A 10,620-nucleotide genomic window follows, 5' to 3' on the forward strand; every position below is an offset into this window, starting at 1 on the left:
ATTTTAGGTAGTGGATTTACCTACATATGCTACCAGATGCTGGTTTCTGGAAAGTTTTGCCAAATGATGTTCCCCGCAACAGTGTCAATGAGTGCCTATTTGCCCACACTTTTGACCAGACTTTAATTGTGAGTCTTTAAAAATATTTTGCCAAAATGTTTCTTCCTGTTCTAGTCTGAACAGGCTTTTTGGAACTGGCGCAGACTTCCCCTGAATACCTTATTCTGTCCTGGGTGAGATTGTTTTCCTAGAGTCTATATCTTCCTCTTTCTTGGTGAACATTCTCATTTTGTGTGTGTGTGTGGGGGGGTGTCTTTAAGATTCTTCCCAAGGGAAAAATATTTTAAGAGGTGAGCCTTTGCATATTTAACCTGGCTTTTTTTTTTATTTGATCAACTGTTTGACTTGATAGATTGAAAAATAACTTCTGTGAGGGTTCTGAAAGTTATCTTCTGTCATCTGATACTGCTAAAAAGAAATCTGATACCGATCCGATTTTTGGTTGAAATATAACCTGAAAACTGCACCCTACCCTCTGGACACATCTTGGACCGTATTATTTTCAGTGTTTTAAACTTGTAAGTTTCCGTATCTTTATCTAGGTCTCTTCAGCCAATTATTCTGCTTGGCTTTTAGTAGGTCTTTTCAATTTTTAGCATCTTTAGGTATAGGAAATCTTTTATTTGTCTTTCTATGGTGGTTTGGGTGGAGTGTCAACTTCACTGGCTTTGAGATCTACCTAGGGGACTGATGGAGCACACTTCTGGATGTATTTGGGTGGGATATGGAAGTGTGGCCTTAGGGGTCTGTGTCTGGTCCCTTGTCTTCTTTATGACACTTCCACTGCTCTGCTTCTGGCCACCACGACCTGAGCAGCTTTACTCAGCCATGCCCTTATGCCATGTTTCTGCCTTGCAGTCTGTTGACCATGGACTCAATCCTCTGAAACTGTGAGCTAAATTAAACCTCTCCTTTAAGTTATGGGTGTTGGGTATTGTGTCTGTGCAATGAGAAAGCTTGCCTAGTAGAGAAATTAGTATCACAAGTGGGATTGTCACTGTAACTGTACCTGACTACCTGACTGGTTTAGAAGCCTTTGGAATTGGTTTGCAGGGAGAGTTTGGAAAGGTTTGGAGATGTGGGCTAAATGAGCCTTAGAGTGGTGTAAGCAGAGCCTAATGGGTGATTCTGTTCAGAATGCTGACTACAGGAATGCAGACAGTAGAGGCCAGGGTTAGTTGGGAATGAGGACTCCATTGGCAATTGGATTATAGACTTTATTCTCTGGCAGAAAATATCCGTACATTTTCCCCATGTCCTGAGACTTAGCAGGAGACTGAGACTAAAAGTACTGGATTGATTGATTTGGTGGAGGAAATTCAAAGCAGCCCAGTGTTCAGACTGTGGCATTGGTACTGCTGGCTGCTTTTAGCCAGATTCATAGTGAAAATCTGTGAGCAAATAGCAGACCAGAACAATTGAGAAACCTGTTCCAAAAGGAACCACATGTAAAGTTGGAACTAAAGAAAGTATAGTTGCTGAAGAGATTAGTGCTATTAAGAAAAACCAAGTACTTTGTACAGGTACAAGAAGAAAGATGCCTTCGAGGTATGTCAGAAATTAGCAAGACCATGCATCAGATGCTCAATAGTACAAAAATATCAACCTTTCATTTAAGAAGAGAGTTTCTGGGACCTCTGCTCAAGAAAGGTGTCTGAGGGAATTGGTCCCCCAGGATTCATTTCATCATCATAGGACAGTGACACTAGGCACTTGGGTCACTGCAGCCACTGTCAAAGGGAGCCTGAGTACTGCTCCTGCAAACAGACCTTGGTGTTGTCTATATGATGCTGGTTTTACTGGCATGCAGAATGCAAGAGTTGTGGGGTATATTAATCACTTTGCTGTCACTGGGACAAAATATATGACACCCACAATTTAAAGGGCAGTCTGGCTAGATATGAACTCCAAAGGGCTTGTGTGGCCCTGCCCCTCTGGGACTGGTAGTGGTTGTAGCTCTCATGGCTTTTCTCTTGGACCAGCTTTGCTCACTCCTTACAGCTTTCCTAAGATAGTCTATGTTCCTGGCTTTTCCACTGTCCTGAGGTCTCCACTACTTTTAGTTTCATCCTCACAGCTTCATGCATTGCCTTCTCAGAGGCATACAGCCTGGCCTCCCAGGCCTTCTGAAATCTGGGTAGAAGCCTCCTTGACCCCACAGCACTTGATTCTGCATGTGAATAAAACTAACACTACATGGATGATGCTAGGGTCTGCTGCCAGTTGGAGCAGTAGCCAGGCTTCCTGCTATCTTGGTTATACAGGTCTTTTGAGTGCCTGGAGGGCTGAGTGCTATTACTTGAATTATGAGGAAGAAATTCCCTAGCAGGCTGCCATTCTGGAACATGGTGCCCTGGGAGTCTCTTAAAGCAAACCTTCTAAAGCTGGGGTCCTGTTTCCTGTGATGTCCTCAGACCATTTTTTCCTATTCTATTCCAAAGTACTAGGCTTCTTTTTGATGCTAATATCTCCTGCTCCATCTTTGTAGTCCCTGACTTTACCAGGTCTTCCTTTCTGGCCAAATTAAAAAATTTTAAAATCATTCTGCTGAGCCATTTGCTCTTGAGTCTCAAGATAGAGCTGGCTAAAACAGTAGCCATGCCACCACCTCAACATTAGACTGCCTTGAAATTTCTTCCGGCAGATCAGCCCACCACCCTTAATTTCAGTCTTCTGCAAAGTCTCTGGACATGACCAAAATGCAGGCAAGTTTTCTGCCAGAGCACAACATACATGACCTAGAGTCCAGCTGCCCATGGAGTCCTTCCTAACTGAAACATCTTGAGCCTGGTCTTTTGTGGCTGTATTACGGTCAACATTCTTGTCTTCTGAGCTCTGACCAGAATCTCCCATCAAGCTTGGCTCACAGCATTCTAGGGCTGCTTCTCCAGTTAGCAACTCTAAACTTTTCCGAATTCCTCCTGCAAGCCAGTTCCAAAGGCTTCTGAACCACATGGCCAGGTAGCATCACAGATATGACCCCATTCCGTTTTTCATTAATGGCTGTATTTACATTTCTGCCAACAAGGGTGCAAGGATTCCCTTTTCTTCACATCCTCAACAGCACTTATCTTTCTAGCTTTTAAAAAGATTAGTTGACCATACTAACTCAGATGGAGTGTTATCTCAGTTTGTTGATTTGCATTTCCCTGAAGGTTAGTAATATTGAGGATTTTTTTCATATACTTGTGGCCCACTTACATGTCTTCTTTTGAGAAATGTCTATTTAAGTCTGTTGCCTATTTTTGATTGGTTTATTTGTATTTCTTGGTATTGAATTTTTGGAATTCCTTATATCAACCCTTTGTGAGACATGTAGTTGAAAAATATTTTCCTCCATTCTGTAGGTTGTCTCTTCACTGTATTGCTTAATTTCAACAGAAGCTTTTTAATTTGATGTAATTCCATTTGTCTATTTTTGCTTCTATTTCTTATACTTTTGGGGTCTTATCCAATAATATCTTGCCTCTTCCAATATCCTGACACATTTCCACTACGTTCTCTTCTAGTAGTTTCATAGTTCCTGTTCTTATATTTGAGTCTTTAATCCTTTTTTTTTTTTTTTTTTGAGTCAGGGTCTTACTGTGTAGCCCAGGTTGGCCTTGAAGTTGTGGTGATCCTCCTGCCTCAGCCTCCCCAGTGCTAGGATTACAGGTGTGCACCACCACAGCCAGCTTTAAATCCATTTAGAGTTGATTTTTGTAGTTGGCCACTCCCTGGACTAGGCCTTCCAGTACTATGCTGAATAAAAGTAGTATAAATGGGCATTCTCTTGTTCCAAATCTTAGAAAACTTTTCAGGTTTTCTACATCAGTTTGCCATTATTATCTTGTCTTATTATAAAGAAATAGACTTTATTATGTTGAAATATGTTCCATATATATATACATATATATGTTAAATTATAGTTATATAAATTTTTGTTGATTTTTTTCATAAAGGAATATTGAATATTATCAAATACATATTCTATAGCTATTGAGATGAACGATGAATGTATACTTCTTTCACTCTGTTGATGTGTTGTGTCATGTTTATTGAGTTGTTTATGTTGAATCGTCTTTATATTCCTGGGATGAATCCCATACAGTCATGGTGAATAATTTTTTTTTTTTTTTGAGACAGGGTTTCACTATGTAGCCCAGGCTGGCCTCGAACTCATGGTGATCCTCCTCAGCCTCCTGAGCGCTGGGATTACAGGTGTGCGCCACCATCCAGGCCTGAATAATCTTTTTAATGTGCTGTTGGATTTGATAGTATTTTGTCAAGGGTTTTTGCATCTGTATTTCTTAAGGATATTGGCCTATATCTTTCTATGTTTTATCCTTGTCTGGTTTTGGTATCTGGCTACTGCTGGCTTCATAGAATGGATTTGAAGAACTTCATCATCAGTTTTTGGAATAAGAAGAATTGATGTTGGTAGAACTTAGCAGTGAAGCTATCTGGGCCTGGGCTTTTCTTTGATAAGATACTTTTTATTACTGATCCACTTTCATTACTTATTACTGGTCTGTTCAGCTTTTCCATTTCCTCGTGATTCATTCATGGTAAGGTGTATGTCCATTCAATCATGGTAAGGAGTTTGTCCATTTCTTCTAAGTTATCAAATTTGTTGGTGCATAGTTGTTCATGAAAGTCTTTAATCCTTTTTATTTCTTTGGTGTCAGTTTTAATGTCTCTTTTTTCATCTGATTTTATTTTAGTCTTCCTTCTTTGTTTTTCTTAGTCTAGCTAGGGGCTTGTCAATGTTGCTTACCTGTTTGAAAACCTCATTTCATTTTGTTGATCTTTAGTTTTGGGGGGGGGTTGAGATGTCTGTTTGACTTATTTCTACTGTGATCTGTACTCTTTCTGTCCTACTAGCTTTGGGTTTGGTTTGTTCTTATTTTTCTGGTTCATTAAGTTGCTGCAGGGGGTAATTTATTTGAGATCTTCATGTTTTTTTGACGTAGGCATTGATTGGTATCGCTTCCTGTTTAGTACTGCTTTTCTTGTATTCCATAGGTTTTGGTCTGCTGTGTTTCCATTTCATTTGGTTTTGAAATTTCCTTTCTGATTTCTTCTCGATCCATTGGTTATTCAAAAGTAAATTGTTGCCTAGTGTGGTGGTGTACTCAGTACGCTAAGGCAGAACTGCCTGGATTACACAGTGAGGCCCAGGCCAGCCCGAATAACATAATGAGACCCTGTCTCAAAAAAGAAAAAAATAAAACAAAACAAAAAGTTACTTAATTTCCATGTATTTGTGTATTTCCTAAAGTTTTTCTTTTTATTCATTTCTAGTTTTTGCTTCATTGTGGTCAGAAAAGAATACTTATCTGATTTCAATGCTAGAAAATTGTGCGACTTTTTATGGCCTGTTAGGTGAGTATTCCTTCCACAGGCTGCCAAGGAAAAATGTTTGCTGCACCTGTGGGATGGAATATTCTGTAGGTATCTCTTAGGTTTGTACCACTAAGTTTTACACCTTCTAATCTTTTCTTCTCATTCATTAATATCAGTCTTTCAGTTTGAGGAAATCCCATTAGCATTTCCTATAGGACATGTGTTCTCTCAGCTTTTTTTGGTCTGGGAATAAATTTTTTTCTCTCCTTCATATCTAATGTATAGCTTTGCTGGGTGCAGTGTTTTGGTTGGCAGCTTTTTTCTTTCATTACTGTGAAAATCTCATGCCATTGTCTCCTGGCCTGTAAGGTTTTTTCTGATAAATCTACTATCAGGTGAATTGGAAAACCTTTATGTATTGTTTCTTTTCTCTTGCTGCCATACCTTTATAATTTTTAAATAATTTTCTCCTTATCTTTAACCATTAAGAGCTTGACATCAATTTGGGGATAGATTTCATTGAGTTAAATTTGGTGATTTTTGACCCTCCTGTACCCGCATATTTGCGTCCTTCTCTAAGTTAGGGAAGTTTTCTGTTATTCTGTCTTTAAATAAACTTTCTATTTTGGCATTCTCAAGTCCCTTTTGAGCTCCAGGAACCTCAGTATTTGCCCTTTTGGTGTTGTCTCAATGCTTCCATAAGCTTTCTTCATGCCTTTTTATTCTTTTACTTTAGTGTGTGTTTTCAAGTAGCCTGTATTTGAGTTTACTAATTCTTCTGCTTGATCTGTTCTGCTATCAATACCTTCTGCGACATTTTTAATCTCATTTGATGTATTTTTTAAGCTCAAGAATTTCTTTGAATTTTAAAATTGCTTCCATTTCTCTGTAAACTTTCTCTGTAAGAGTACTGAATCATTTCTATTTTCTTAAAAGTCATTATTTTCCCCTAAAATAGCCGTTTTATTTATTTATTTTGCTTAAATTCTTTTATTGGTACATTTTAGGTATAGAATACATTTATATTTATCATTGAGTTCTTGTACCTGTACATGATGTATCTTGGTTCCTATTTTTCCCCCATTACCTGTGCGCCTTTCACCCCCTCCACCCTTCCCTATTTACAAAGACTTTGTTTCCATTTTTTTCTTTTTCTCATAATTTTTCCTTTCCCTTCTTTCCTTTCCCCTTCCCCTCCCACTTCCCCTACCCCTTTGGACCTAAGGATTTGAAACAGGAAGAAAAGGTCTAAAGTAGCTGTGTTTAATTCTTCATCTTAGAGTTGGGCTATATTCATTAGTATGCAGTTAGTTTCTAGCATCTTATTTTGACTTTAGGTGAAGTCATAGCTCCTTAAAAGTTCTTGATGTTTGTTGGGTTGCAATTCCATCTGCACCTTGAAAGGTTAGGTACCTTTTCCTGACTTTGTAATCTGGCTTTGTGCCTATTCTTGCAGAAACTCTAAGTGAGCTATTAATTTCCTCTGAGCCTATATTCACTTCTGCAATTTTAGCACTAGATTATGCTGTATATTTAGGTTTGCCTAAGTCCACTATTGGTATGTTTTTGCTCTTTTAGCATTAAATGGTGATCCAAGCCCAGGTTTGTCTCAAATCTGTAGTTGGTGTGTGTTGTTCAGTATGAACTGAGGGGGAACCTGAGAAAGCTGGGTCATTTATGCAAGACCTTGGGGCTGGGATAGTCCCAGATGCCTCATCCATAGTAACTGGTATGTGGTCTGGCACTATGATATTATGCTTGGATCTTTACAGAATCATCTTGGAGAGGTCAGCTCCAGGGGTCCCTGCTATGTGTGTGAGCTCCAGTGCTACTATGCTGTGCCATACTCTGGCTATATCCTGTAGAGATCAGTGCAGCACTGGAGTAGGACCAAGTTCTACCTTTCTGTAGGCTGCCTGTTGCTAAGGTATACTGTCGTCCATGAGTAGTGATAGCAGTAAGGCAAGGTTAGGCTGGTTAGGGCTGGCATTTTTGATCTGTGGTTTTTAAGGCTAATGATTTTCTGGCTAGGCCTTATCTTGGGGGAAAGGGTAGCTTTTGTATCCTCCTCCTCATTGGGTGGTGTCTTGTCCTCTACTGCCTTAGGCTGGGGGAAAGGTGGTGGAAGGACTCACCTAGCAACCTGACTGATGCAGTCATGGAAGTTGGGAGAGAAGTAAGGTGGGAAACTTGTTCCTTTCTGTCTTCTTCCATGCATCTTTTCTCATCATTATACTAAAACCAGGCACTGTGACTTCTCACCTGGCTGCTTTAGCTCTTATGAAGGTAGTTTGTTTGTTAGCTATTCAGTTGCAGAGTCTATGTGGAAGATAATCACTAGGGATCTTAGCCTCCCATGTTGTACCACTTCTGGTTTTTCTTTAATCTGGGTCTATTTTAGTATTTATTCGGCCTAAACTTACTTTCATTTTTTTATATCATTAGTTTTGAAGGGTTTTTTTGTAAACAACATAAAACTTATTTTTTAAAAAAATTCTGTCTTAGTTACTTTCTCACTGCTGGGACAAAATACCCAACACTCACAACTTAAAGGAAAGGTCACAGTTTGTAGAAGTTTCAGTCCATAGTTGGCTAGTTCCAAGGCAAGACAATATGGCAGAAGGGCATGGCAGAGGAGAAACAGGGCCTTCCTTGTTCTTTTCTTTTTTATTCCATCCGGGCTACAAGCTTATTGGTCAGTACAACCCACACCCAGGGTGTCTTACTTGTTCAGTAAATCTATCACACACGCAGAAGTATGCTTCATCCATGGTCCAGTCACTCCTAAAAGCCCCCATATGAATGCATGAGGTTTAGAGGTACATCTAGTTATAAGCCATAGCAAATCTAGTCTTGGAATTCTGATCTTTTAAAAGTAAATTTTAATTCAAGTACATCTTACTGGAATTATTTCTTTGCATTTTTCCTTCTGTATTGGATTGATCCAGTTTTTTCCTTATCTTTTCTTCCTTTTTTTAGTTTTTGTTTTAGTAATTATATATTCAGTTTCTATTTTTTCAGTTTATAGTCATTAGTCACAATTCATTAATCTGTTCTCTATTGATTTTAATAGAGATTTTAACAGATTTTAATCTGTTCTCTATTGGTTTTCATTTTGTTATTGTAGTAATGCTTCAGTTAGTAATCTTATGTACACATAATTCCACATATCTGCTAGTAGACCTGTAAAATAAGTTTTCGTAGGTGATTGCAGGTCAAATAGTATGTGTATTCTAATTTTGATAAATACAAATAATATCCTTTTAAAGATAAGTTTATTTACTAAGCAGATTTTATGTTTCATATGTAGCCAAATATATTGAAGGAAAGAAATATTTAGTTTTAGGGGCGGCTACTACTGCGGCGTTATTTTTAAAGGATGTTGAAGATTGTACAAATTAAAAATGCTGAGGACAAATTTTCTATATATTTTTTAAATAATAGAATTTTCTTAAAATGAACATGGAGTCTATCTTCCTGATCTGAAGAATTTAGGGAGAACCAAATTGATGCTTGAGTTGCCTGTAATGGATCCATGCCGGTCAATTTGAAAAACAGTGCCAGAAATTGGGACACTCATACGCCAGGTACTGAGAGTCTTCAGAGTAGGCTGAATTTCCAATGTCAGTGGAGATTTCGATACATTGTCCTGTTTAATTTAAGCAGCTATGAGCAAAGTCCTTAGTTGGATAGAATACAGAAAAGTTTAAACTAATACTGTTTTCCTCCATGAGCTCAGTGTAGGAGAGGATGACATGGACATAAATAATGGACTAAAGGGAATGGACACACAGGAGAGCTAGAAACTGTGCAGAGGAGAAAGATCACTTCACTGTGCAGCCCCTGTCAGAGTTCTTTTTCTGTGTGCTATGCATGGGCTAAGGGACCGGAAATCGCTGGGCTGCTGGGATTTGGGAAAGGGCAGCATGTTCCTAAGTGGAGACTGGATATAGTGAGTGTTGAAGTGTTGGCAGCACATTGTGAGGGTGAGTTGGGAGGACAGTGGCGTCTGTGACTGTTCCATTAGTCTGCTCTTTGCTAGGCAGGAACTGGCACCGATCTTTTCTCATTAATCTTCCCTGTCTACTACTCTGAACAGCAGAGTACCTTGGGACTAGGTGGTACCAAGTCACTGGTTGCTTGAAGCTAGAATGTAAAACGAAGGTAGCTGATTTCTGTGGGGGCTTTCAAATAAGGTGGAGGTCATTAAAGAGAGAAGGATGCTTCTGTTGGAGAGGGACGATGAAACTTAGAATTTAATTGCTGTTTATCCCCAAAGATGTGAACTACTGTACACCACTTACCGCTCAGCTCATACTGCAGAGTCTCTTATACAGAGTGAACAATGGCAGGCATTAGATCTGTATGTTACAGGATTTTTCCTGAGCACCTCTCTCTCTCTTTTTTTTTTGAGACAGGGTCTCACTATGATTAACCTTTAATACAAAAGGCCAGTTCAGACTGGCCTTAAACTCACTATAAAGCCTAGGCTGACCTCGAACTCCTGGGGATCCTCCTGCCTCAGCCTCCTAAGTGCTGGGATCACAGACGTGCACCACCACGCCTGGCTCTGCCAAACACATTTTTAATCACCACATCAATAGTAGCACTGTGTATAACCCAGTTTGAACAGATGGTTTACAAACCACTGGCATCTGGATCACCCAGTCAGCATGGTAAAAATGTAATGTCCTCAGCTCTATTAGAGAATCAGAATGTGGAGGTGGGAGCATAGGAATTTGCATCTTGACATGCTTTCCAGGTAAAAATCACTGCTCTTGCTCTTCAGACTTTGTGTAGAACTTTTCATTTACTTGCTATAAGGAACTTTTATTCACCAAATATTACCCTGAGGTGCTATTAAAGTGTTGACTCAATTCTGTTGAAATTAGAGTGGGAATAATAATGTTGTGATCAGCTGGGCATGGTGGTACATGCCTGTAATCCCAGCACTTGGGGGGCTGAGGCAGGAGGATCCCTGTGGGCTATATAGTGAGTTCAAGGCCAGCTGAACTACACAGTGAGACCCTACCCCCAGTGCCCCCCACCACCAGATAATGGTGAACATTTGAGTAGCATATGAATATGCAAGATGGTTCAGACCTCAAGGGTATCACTTCTAATGTCATTCACACCAACAGAAGTTATTACACAGTAAGCTAAGTGTTAGTGATCTGGGAAATCCAGAGCACTGCAGGGAAACGTGGATGAGTATGACTGAAGGTAGAGAAGGCA

This window comes from Heterocephalus glaber, unplaced genomic scaffold (assembly GCF_053883595.1).
Source record: "Heterocephalus glaber isolate CG9 unplaced genomic scaffold, H.glaber_assembly_v1.0 deba00000122, whole genome shotgun sequence".
Taxonomy (NCBI): Eukaryota; Metazoa; Chordata; class Mammalia; order Rodentia; family Bathyergidae; genus Heterocephalus; species Heterocephalus glaber.